The following is a 12,099-nucleotide window of genomic DNA, read 5'->3' on the forward strand; positions in this document are numbered from 1 at the left end:
AAAATTTTGAGTATGATTTAGTTCGCATTTGGATATAAAACAAAATATCGCTCTACTTACGAAGATACATATTGCTATATGTGAACAGTGACTCGTAAAAATTACCCCATTTTCTAAAAGAAAACTTAATATACTTTCCCACCTGACGTACAGCGTTGATGTTTCAATCACTAAAGTCTGAAATTGATCTAGTAGAAAGCATCGAGACTCAAGTCTGAAATATGATGTTTTCTAGATTTCGTCTGCGGTCTAGTCTAGACAAATCGCCTAGTTAGACGAATGGAGGTGTTTGGATCATATGGGATATTGGATGAGCTAGGTGAGCGGAGATGTGGAAAATTTTTAAGACGTAGTACAGAACCTTGTGAGTATGAACAACCTACTTAAAGTGATTTAATTTGTTACTTGATTCGTTTGAATTTCATCTATAATTAACAGGATAATAATAATTATAGCATTATGGCATCATAGCCGACTACTATACTAAGGTCTTTAAAGATATTCTTGTTTTAAATATAGGTATGGAATATTAAATAAATATACGTTCTCCAGTATAAAACAGAAAAAAAGTAAAGTATCAGGCTGTCAATGTTCAACTGTTGTGATTCGGTCTTTGAAGGAGTAAGTTCAGAGATTATTTCTTTACCATAGTTAGTACTGGCACCTTGTGAAATTTGTGTTTTATCCGGGTAGACAGATCAAACATTCTACCGCAAAGCAGAAGTACCTAGTATTGTTATTGTGTTCCGGTTTAAGGTGGCTTGGTTCACAATGTTGGTGGAGCGTTGGCGAATACGAGCAGTGTTGACTATATACAAACTAGCTATTATAATTATTAATAGAAAATAAATTAAAGCAGCAAAAAAACATTATTTACATACATTTAGTTATATAGCCAAATAGTTCACAAATATGTCTTGAACCTGTTACAGTAAAGTTAGTCAGCTTTTCGAAGTATCGGGCGTTCCTCGCAGTTGATAAACTCAATTTGTCATCTCGGAAACCGTGTTTAGCTATTGGAAGGCATTATAAAGTTCAGTATAAGAAATATAGTTCAGTTTAGATGTGAAACTAGCTTGAATATTTAAATATAGTTTTTTTTAACAATCAAACCTTCGTAGAGATGATGGCAATATTTTTATTAAAAGAATCACGTTTCAGATTATAAGAAGTTAATTTAAATACAATATAAATATAAATATAATTTTAGCAAAAAAATTTCTCGTGTATATGATGTTGACCATTGCTGAGTTCGTTCTTCTGCAGTCAATCCTGAGTATAATACATAATCCTCATACTGGATTTAAATTCTGAGACCAGCAAAAAGTAACAATCTTACGTCTGTATAATTAAGACAGTAATGTAAATAAATTCTAATGTAAAATGATTGCTCCGCCAGAGTTTACGCCCATCACAACGGTACGGAATGTTAACCTCACACTTATTCATTATAATATTTCGTGTGTTGTTGAGATGGCTAAGTGGTTAGAACGCGTGCATTTTAAGCGATGATTACTGGTTTAAATTCAGCATCACTGATTTTTCATGTGAATTATCATCAATAAAATAATTAAAATCCTCTCGTGCTCGGCGACGAAGGAGAACATCGTGAAGAAACCTGCATGTGTCTAATTTTAACGAAATCTGCCACATGTGTATCCACCAAGCCGTATCGGAGCAGCGTGGTGGAATAATCCTAACCTTCTCCTCAAAGCGAGATGTGTACTTATCCCAGCAGTGGGATATTTACAGGCTGTTACTGTACTGTACTGTATGTTGTTGAGGATGGTCACCAATTTCACAACCAAACAAGAGAATAACACACACATTTGTGTAATTTTAATTTATTTTCTTGGAAGCTTAAGTGGTGTACGTAAAATACTAGCAGTGTTGCTGTGTACTTAGAATCAGGATATTTAATTCTTTAGTACAGAAAATAATACGCAACGGTCCAATTGTTTTTCTGGAATTTTTGATTAATTTCCTCAAAATTTTTGAAATTAAATATTTATCCTGTTTTTTTATTTCGAGCGAAGTCTATATAAAAACAGAGAATAATTAAAAATATTCCTCCAAGAGTCTATTTAGTTTTGTAATATTCGTGGGAGCGAATGGCAGAGGCACTTAATTCTGGCCAAGTAGGAATCTTGGCACGGCCGCCAAGCTCTGTAACTTAACCTGAGCTGACCTGAAACTTGGTAACGAGTTTCACTTATTTGTTTGGAAACTTCTGATTAAAGTTATTTTATCAGATTGCTCATCGTGGTTTGATCTTAGACTGGGTTTTAAAGTAAGATTTGTAAGTCGGGACGAAAGATTTTATGAGTTTTTTAATATTTTTCAGTAGAAGGAAAGTAGTAATGTTTTACTAGTTTCGACGCTTGCAATGAATTCGTATTAATTGTTCGATTAATATTTTAATGTATTCTTGAGCATATACACATTAAGAGAAACGCACAAATAAAAATGAAAACATATGTAACTATCTTTACTTTAAAAAATATAATGAAAACATTGCATCGGCCGGGAATCGAACCCGGGCCGCCCGCGTGGCAGGCGAGCATTCTACCACTGAACCACCGATGCTTGCAACATAGTTGCGTATTTATCAAATACATTGAAGAATTTATTAAGATTTATTGAATTTATGATGTAGGGAGAATCTTTAAGTCATATTCACACCCACGCAACAAAATAATATGATACATCTTATATAACATACATGGTTCTGTAAATGATCTCTCGTAAGACATCTCATGGTACAATAAATTATAAGACATACATATTATATCAAGTAAAGCGTATATCCTGCATACTGTTTTCGGTTATGTATCATGCTATATTTAGTACAGAACTGTGTCCAACTCAATTGCAGTCCCATTGTCTGATAGTCCTACTGGTTTGTGCTTGAAAGTAAACACTGACCAAAATCCGAAAGAAATAAAAAAGTTTAATAACTTTTTATTAATTCACAACGCGGTATTGAACACACGACTTCAGGGTAAGTAGCCTTATAAAATAGCCACTATACATACGAAGCATTTATTTATAAACTGAGTTGATTTAAAATGTAACAAAATATAAACAACAACAGCAACTGATTTACAAAATAGAATCATTCGAGGGGTCAGAGTAACATCGCAGCTAACCTTAGTTTAATGCGTCCCGCGGGTCCTCTTGTCCTGAAGCTGGATTCCTCCACTTGCACGTTTACAGTATCTTATTAACCTGAGGTTATAAACGCTTGATTAGTTTGCTACAAACAACTCGCTCTAAAGCCTTGGAGAGTTTTAGTAACTATGACTTTGAGTACTAACAATTATTTATACTAAAGTGAAGAACTTATCTCATATTTATATATTTTCCGTTATGTCACTAGGGTCCGTTGTTTATATTGAAAATGTTAATATTATTTTATGCCATAAATTTACATGAAAAAAAATAAGATTTTTAAGCGAAGGTGCTATTCTGTATAAATTTCGTATCTCACTCGTGGAATGTTGATAACCACCTTCCGGTGATACAATAATTAGACGTGTAATATTATGATGTTATAATAATAATTATGTTTAGTTTCATATATCTTTCTTACATCTCACGCTTGTGTTTTGTCGTGAATTTTATGTTTGTTGTATACACTCATTAAATAAAAACTTGTTCAAATCAATTGCAGCGGGAAAATGGGCCAATCTTAAAAAATCCAATTTCTGACATTCATTGAAGACACCGAATGCAAATGGTAAAATAACGAGGTTAATATAAATAAAAATTACAGTAAAATTGATAATACAAGGATTTTTTTTTTTTTTTTCTAATGGTAAGCTAGTTATAACTCTTTTAATCGGTTCCGCTTTATCATTACGACCTTCTTACTAGTTCTAATACCGCGAATATTTTGTTTCCCTTTGAATGACGTGTGAGTCAGTGCAGTTATCGGAACAAGGAATAGAGGCATTTTAGTTACCATGAGAGTATTGACGTTGCAAGAAGTGGATTGTTCTGAATGCCAGTGTATTTAGCTCACTTACCATCAGATGACCCTTGTGCCTTAAATATGCTTCAGAATAAATTAGAATGAAATATGACGATATTTTTTCTCTTTCTCGAGTATATCAGGTGTTGAAAACCGATAGCCGGCCAATATAGTACGTGAGGGCGGTCAGTAATCCGTTTAGTTGCTGTTACCGGTAAATCATTTGTAAGCCCTTATACCTGACTGGAATTTTTATACGAATGTTGGACCAAATCTTATACTGTCGAGTTTATTGTGAGAGAAATGATGCTGTGTTTGAAAACATTTTTGTCACTTGTTTTAAAACATAATGTGATACTTATGTATTTAAAAGAAAGCTGATATTTGGATAATTCCAAAGTACATGACTACTTAGTCACTAAATAGATTATTCGTTTTTATTGGTAAATCTAACAGTTAAACGAAAATAACACATATACAAATGTATATACATATTTGTACTGTTCTTTGGAAGAATTTTATTATAAAATTTTTAGTAAAATTTAGTCACGACGATCACGTATAATCTATAAACTGAAAAACGAAAATAAAAAAATGATATGCATCGGCCGGGAATCGAACCCGGGCCGCCCGCGTGGCAGGCGAGCATTCTACCACTGAACCACCGATGCTCATGCATGATATACAAAATTCTCCTTTCTGTATTGAGCATTCAATGAGACTGTCAATAGAAAGTGTTTGAATTAAGAGATGATTACGTTATCAAATTTTTACGTCATAATACGAGTATCCGCGTACGCATACCTATCGACTGTGATTGAGGCGCTGCGAACGTGCTCATTTATTATTAGAAAATATCAGTAAATATTCATTTTAGTTCGTTGTATTCTTAATAATAAATTAAATACGAACTTTAGAGTATAAGATGGTCGTTATAACGTTATAAAAATAACTCTATAGCTAAGCAGGCTTTATTTTATTTATGAAAACACTTTCATTAATAAAGCCTAATTAATAATTATTGATTAATTAAGATTTAATTATTGCTTGATGTCATGTAGGAATTCAATAGTTGTATATAATTTACACGGATTTATTTAAAAAAAAAAGAGCTACTTCAGAATTTATTTCTCGTTGTTTTCAGTTGAATCAATATTTCGAATGTTAAGATAAAAATCTTTCTTAATAATTATATAATATAAGTTGTCACACGCGGCTCCACTCGCGTGTTAAGCGTCGTCACATATTAACAATAAAAAGCCTATGTTCTTCCTTAAAGTTCAAACTTGCTTCATACAAAATTTCATCGAATTCGGTTCAGTGGTTTGAAAAGAGCAACAGACAGACAGACAAACAGAGTTATTTTCGCATTTATAACATTGCTATAGATCATGGCATGACTACGCGTTTTAAATTTTACCACACGTTTATTTAAATATAACCTTGTAAAAACAACACCGTCTTGCTATGTTTGATCAATAAAACGTATATATTTGTATAATCATATAAATTATTAATGAATGATACAAACACATAGAACCTGTGTTCACAAGCCGGTAGTTCTCGTTAAATGCCATGTGTTATCAATATCCCCTTCAATAGACTTCGTCAGAGTGTCAATCGTCTAACGTCCTGTAATTTTTCATACTAAAAGACGTGAACGTACTAAGTTAATTTAGTTTATTTTGATGTGGCATTATTTGGAGTTAATTAGAACTCGGGTTTTGTATTTATTTTATTTATTTTTATGTAATTCAATTTATAGGTATGTTAAGATTACCTGACAGGTTTTGTCATATTAATTTTTTGTCACACTATTTTTTTATCTGTGAAAACTGTTAGAACGGTGTAGAAACACATCGTGAGGAAACCTACATGTGAGTAATGTAATTCTACTAGACGTATAATCAGCACTGGAGGAGAGGAGACATTTGCCCGGCAAAGGGACATAAACAGATTCTATAACAGCATGTAAAGAAAGGAAGAAACCTTTTTATTGATACAAATAACCACAATTTAAATATCACGTACAGGAGCTACGAATAAGGAGCCAGAACATTTACTGATCCTTAATAATATTTAGACTAATAAATAATATATAATTTATTTTGAAAAGGATTTAAGTACACTGTGTGGCATATTGAACTACACATCAATCTTACAATTTGAATATGTGATATTATATGAGTATTACATTTTTTACAAAACCTGAAGAAAATAACTTACTCGGGATTTTATAGGTTTTTTTTTTTAATTTACCTTCTCCATTGAAATAATTCATTCATAATTCGTGGCACAGAGTTGCTTCGTCACGTCACGTCACGGCGCGCGTCGGTGACGTGTTTACACCGGTTACAGAGTTAGTTTGAGCACGGCACTAATGGTTCCGCTGAAAAATGATTTCGTTTTATGAATTTTTATTAGGCCTATCTTTACTTTGACGTGCTATTAAGTTTACATTGAAAATTGCTTTAGAGGGTTATTAATGCAATATTAAGTAAGCTATTAACTACCAGGCTCATTTGTTTTTTTTTTATGTAGGTAGGCGGACTGGCTAATGAACATCCCGATGGAAGTGGTCACTAATGCCCATAGACATTGGCGGTGAAATATTATAGGTTCCTTATGTCACCAATGCCCTGCTTACATTGGGAAGGAGATTGATATGTAACAACTATATACCTTAACATATATATTGAAATAAACAATTGAAAAACCAAATTATTCTGATAAAAGAACTCCATATAATCACAAATGAAAACTTGAATTCATCAATTGAATGATTCAAATGTCAATATAAAAGCGGGAATGTCGTCAGCGTTAGGTCGACAAATCGTTGGAGCTGCGAGGTGAAAACAGCTGGAAAATGGAGGCTTAGATTTATTGCAACGGCCTTTATACGCCGAGTGATTGATTCCTGTGAACTGAATGACTATGAATTTTAAAATACGACTTTCAATATTAATTTTTGTGGATTTTGATTCGAAATGTTCTTGTATTGTTCGATTATCAAAATAATTTGTGATAATGGTTACGATAAGATAAGCAAATGTTTTGGTTAATTTCTTGATATAATTTATTTAGCAAAATTGCTTTAACTTAATATTCACAAAATATCACAATTAAAAAGACCTACTACAGAGTGGCACTGCTGAATGTAATCCGATAAAATCTGACTGAGAATTTAATTATGACATTAAATAGTATATATATATATATAGTTTTAAATGACGTACATAAAAGTATATATAAATTGTTTATAAAGCTGAAACAAAGTTCAGGAATAATGGCTCAGCTATACGAACCTTCACCTACATTTTAGCCCCCGCGAGAGATACTTTTAAAAAGTAGCCCATGTCTTTTCTTGGAGCTTATTCATCAATTTTCAGTAGCCAATCGTCAAAGCGTAACAGATACAGAAATATACTTATGCATTTATGATGTTAGTAGACATTATACATATGAGTATAATACGTATTATTATCTTTGTTTATGAAATATAGAAAATTTATTTATTCGAAGACGAGGTGAATGTTTCGCAAATTGAAACTGCAGTGCGAGGTGAAAACAGTCGGGAAATGGCTTGAAAGCCTGGGATTTATTACAGGCCTTTATACGCAGAGTGATCGATCCCTCTCTGCTGAGTGACAATGAACTGCGTTATTGCGGCGTATTTTAATACACGAATTTTATATTAGATTAACGTTAACAACGATAAGGCCGCCACCGGACTCTACGATCATTACGAATTTGATGGTCGTTGAAATGATTTAGAAGTTGGTATATATTATTAATACGAATTACAAAGCGTGGAGTAAAATAAATAAAAACATAAACTTTCGTTAAGATAATAGTTATAAATTTTCTAATCTAAAACATACTTTCACAGAGAGAAGCAACGAAGTACCAAGAGAAACAACTAAAATGTTATCTATTAAACAAATGTATAAATATAAATTATGTATTACTTATTCGAAAAATATTAACAAAACTTACTCATTCTCAAATTACCTTTAAAACCAAAACCTGTTCTTACCACACAAGGAACAGATATAAACTAGAAACACCTAAAACTCGAACCAAGTACGGCGTTAAAACTATTTCATTTGAAGCAGCACAGCTGTATAACTCTTTGCCTCTAAGTGTTGTAAATTCAAAATCTCTAAATATATTTAAAAAACGATTAAGAACCCATATATTAGAGGATTTCACTGATCTTGTTTGATATCACTACTGTTTATTATTTGTAATAAATAAATAAATAAAATAAATATTGGACAACATCACATACATTACTCTGATCCCAATGTAAGTAGCTAAAGCACTTGTGTTATGGAAATCAGAAGTAACGACGGTACCACATACACCCAGACCCAAGACAACATAGAAAACTAATTAACTTTTTTCTACATCGACTCGGCCGGGAATCGAACCCGGGACCTCAGAGTGGCGTACCCATGAAAACCGGTGTACACACTACTCGACCACGGAGGTCGTAATATCTTAATTGTAGTTATAATTTTAAAATTTCCTTTGTAAGCGAACTTTGTTCTTTTTGGAAATAAACTTCTTTAAACCTAAGTACATTATAGGTGGCTGGGTAGCTGAGAGCGTCACGCCGTTTTCTGTCACGGCATACGAATCGGTTTCAACTTCAAGGCATTCAGTCGACGTTTTACATTAAAAAACCCACTAAGTTTCTTTCCCAAGTTCCTCGAGTATTATGTTTTTTTTCGAGCCAGTCGTTGGTTTTTATAATAAGCAATAAATATAATACAAAATAAAGATTTAGACTTTGATTTCTTTCTAACAAGAAGTAAGTAGCAAATTATTAACTGGATATTGAAGTATGTTTTGTTTGAGTGTAATCGATACGGAACCAAAAACACAATTATCATAAAGTCCAATTTTTCCTGTAATCATGCGTCATACGCACATTATTAAATACACATTTTTATCATTAATTTTATTAAAATTGTCTAGCAGATTATGATTACAATCAGAGAAAGGAAAATATATTATTTAATGATTAAACAGAATTGTATTACTTTACTTAATGTATTCGATTATTGTTTGTTTAAAAGTGAAACATTCAAGAAAGAACACCTCTTATTCCACCTCTGAGACAAGTGAGAGTGACGGTGGGACAGCCAAATCAGCTGTTTTAGTAGTTGTTGCTATATGTGCTATTCGGTCTAAGTTCGTTTATTCTTATTATATTTGAACAATTTGACTTGAAATTATACTTTATCTATTATGTACATTAATGAATACGATCATTAATATATGTAGATATACAAGTATATATTTAAATGTACCTATACTTAATATTCAAAATCAATAACATATTTATTTTTTTACTTTTGATGTATGCTTTCGTAAATTCAGAGTGCGTGGATAATTGTCGTGATATTGTGCCTGTTTGCCAAATTTATATTTTAAATTTTATTCAAAAAATTATATTTTAGCCTTACTGTCTAAATTGATATTTACTGTATAAAAATAATTAAAAACCACAAAGAACTAAAATCACGAAGTCGGATAATATTTTCAGATCAGATAATAAATTTTCAACCATCCAGGCTTCACAAGTTACACTAGAGCCTCGATATAGGACTAAACAAAAAAAAAAAAAAAAACAAAGACAATCAACCTTAAAAACTGCTCCCATTAAAATGAAATGGTGATAAACAATCGCGTCAGCGTGTAAAAGAACAGGGGAAGAGAGACGGCTCAGTGATATTGATGGTGTCGATAAATGCAAAGTTGGAGCATTCAATTAATCGCTAAGTATCTCTGATAAACGACTGGCCAATGTCGATCACGAGCATAGAATTTGAAGATAATATAATATATAATGCAATCTATTAATACCTTAATAAATTGCATGTGATGGTTCCTTTTATTTGAGTGCGCTGTAATCTAATTTGATTTTTTCTCTGTGGTTTCTGTAAACATTAATAATATTAAATTTAATCGTCAATAATCGAGTCAAATCGAATGGTATCTGGCCATTTCTTTGTTATATAGAAAAAAAAATTGACAAAAAAGAACAAACCTGCTTAGTTTCTGTCCTCGGTTCTTCTCAGGTCGCGGTATTTTCTTTTCCGAACAGTTTTCAATTTGACAATCAATAAGTAAGCGTAATGCTTCTATGTTTAATATATGATTTTAATTTGATTTGATTTGAAACGAAATGTAATGTTATTTTGCATTGTTTAATATAATTAATAATAACAACATTAAAATTTAAAGTTAAATAAATCGCTCTAATAGTTATGTGATTATCAGAACAGGGATTCAACATGAAGTGTAATTTAAAAGCGTTTTTTATCTCAAGGAAATTGATGGTGAAAAATTCTAATACTAAATGAGTTCTCGATATCGGCATTAAGTTTGATAAAATAAATTATATTTTAGACAGGAGCAATAAATTATCAACGTTATTGTTTAAAAGTGGAACTTATGAGAACACAGCTCTTAATATATCTTAAACGAAAGCGTTCATCGCGATAGGTCCAATTGAAAAACGAAACGGAGGCGTCCGAAGGTTTTTAAAAAGAATAATGGCTGTGAATAGCTTTTAAAGGTGCTGCGAAACAAATGGTGGTGTCGACGCGCTCGCCGCTCTGAGCGATGGTTTCTGTTGCCCAATGAAATGTTGCTTTGTACCCCTTCGGGAATATCTTGGTTTACGTGTTTCGTTTCGAATTGTTTTCATTTATATTTCGTTTTGCATTTTATTTTGAATTATTCGTATAATTTATTTTATATGATCTGTAATGTTGGATTTTTATCGGATCAAGTTTAATTGGTTTAATCTTAGAATTATTAAGTATCTTGAAGTTCTATGATTTTTTTATAGGTTTCAAAATTATTTTTGTTAACTTCTTTATTAATCTTTTGAATTGCATTTTCAGCATACAAGATTTAGTAAAAGTTTTAATGTAAAGGTCGACCATCCAATGGCGATGCCGATTCTTCCTAGTAGAACCGGCATGACAATCTGTATAAGTTTTTGCTATATAAATATTCAAAATTTCTTCATATATTTTAATATGAAATTTGTTATTTGTAGTACAAGTTAGTCAGTAGGAATATTAAAAGAAAATTCTCTTGTTCACTAAGTTCAGTAAGTTTATTCGACAATGTATGCGATAGTTCAAGTTGACTCCTATAAGTTAAAAGGTTGCTAACTTCGAACAGGTAAAGGGCAGTGAAGTGAGAGAGATAGTATAACTTTGCTTGAATTTCTTCTAAATTGCTGAACTATGATAGAAAATGTATTTTTATTATTGTTTTTGTGTCTTAATTGTATACCTTTATGAAGTTTTTAATGTCATACGGCTGTTTTGAGTCTATATTTGAGGTATATGTGAACTAAATTAAAAAAAACATTTCTTTAGGAAGATAGAGAAGTCGACGGATCACCTGATATATGTAAGAAATTAAGTCATTTCTTTACCGGTGTATTTACACTGATTCACTGGCCATTCAAACCGGAACAACAGTACAAAGCGTTATTGTATGACGGTAGGCGATGGTGAAGTAACTACGCAGACTGGTTTGCACAAAGCCCCATTGATAAATATACTATAAAACACGACAGGACGAACACACATCGGAAATTTTTAACTTAGTCGTGCTATATTTATTCTTTTAATTAATTTAAACACGTGTCTCGCTTCGGTAAACTCGTTAAGGGTTATTTTTTTTCATTCTTACAGCGACTGTCGGGTTTTGTTAATTGGAAAACCTGTCGTCAGTAGTGACGCGCTCGTAAGTTGAAAAAAAAATCATCATATATAAAATTAATTTTATTAAACATTTTAGATTTTTAATCTATACTAATATTATAAAGAGGTACAATTTGTATGTACATTTGTAAGGGGTAATATCCGCTATTCATGGATATGATATCATATAATTCGGGCAAAGTAGTTAATTAGATTACAAGATTAAAATAAAATATTTATTTAAGATTATATTGCATTATTATTATATTATCTTGAGCATGAACGTGGATGGATATAGAGGAAGGGGACGACCAATGAAAAGATGGATGGATTGTTTGAAAGATGATATGGCTGGAAAGAATGTTACTTGTGAGATGACGCCAGATAGGG

At 31.9% G+C, this 12,099-nt stretch overlaps 2 non-coding genes across 2 annotated transcripts; both read right to left on the bottom strand.

Moving 5' to 3' along the window:
- Nucleotides 1-2,515: 2,515 nt before the first annotated feature.
- On the bottom strand, nucleotides 2,516-2,586 carry Trnag-gcc (transfer RNA glycine (anticodon GCC)). Its single transcript has one exon. It is a non-coding gene; the product is annotated as a tRNA-Gly (tRNA).
- A 1,987-nt stretch (nucleotides 2,587-4,573) lies between these two features.
- Nucleotides 4,574-4,644, bottom strand: Trnag-gcc (transfer RNA glycine (anticodon GCC)). The gene has a single exon. It is a non-coding gene; the product is annotated as a tRNA-Gly (tRNA).
- Between the last annotated feature and the right edge of the window lie 7,455 nt (nucleotides 4,645-12,099).

The sequence above is a fragment of the Vanessa tameamea genome, chromosome 7 (genome assembly GCF_037043105.1).
Source record: "Vanessa tameamea isolate UH-Manoa-2023 chromosome 7, ilVanTame1 primary haplotype, whole genome shotgun sequence".
In the NCBI taxonomy this organism is placed as follows: Eukaryota; Metazoa; Arthropoda; class Insecta; order Lepidoptera; family Nymphalidae; genus Vanessa; species Vanessa tameamea.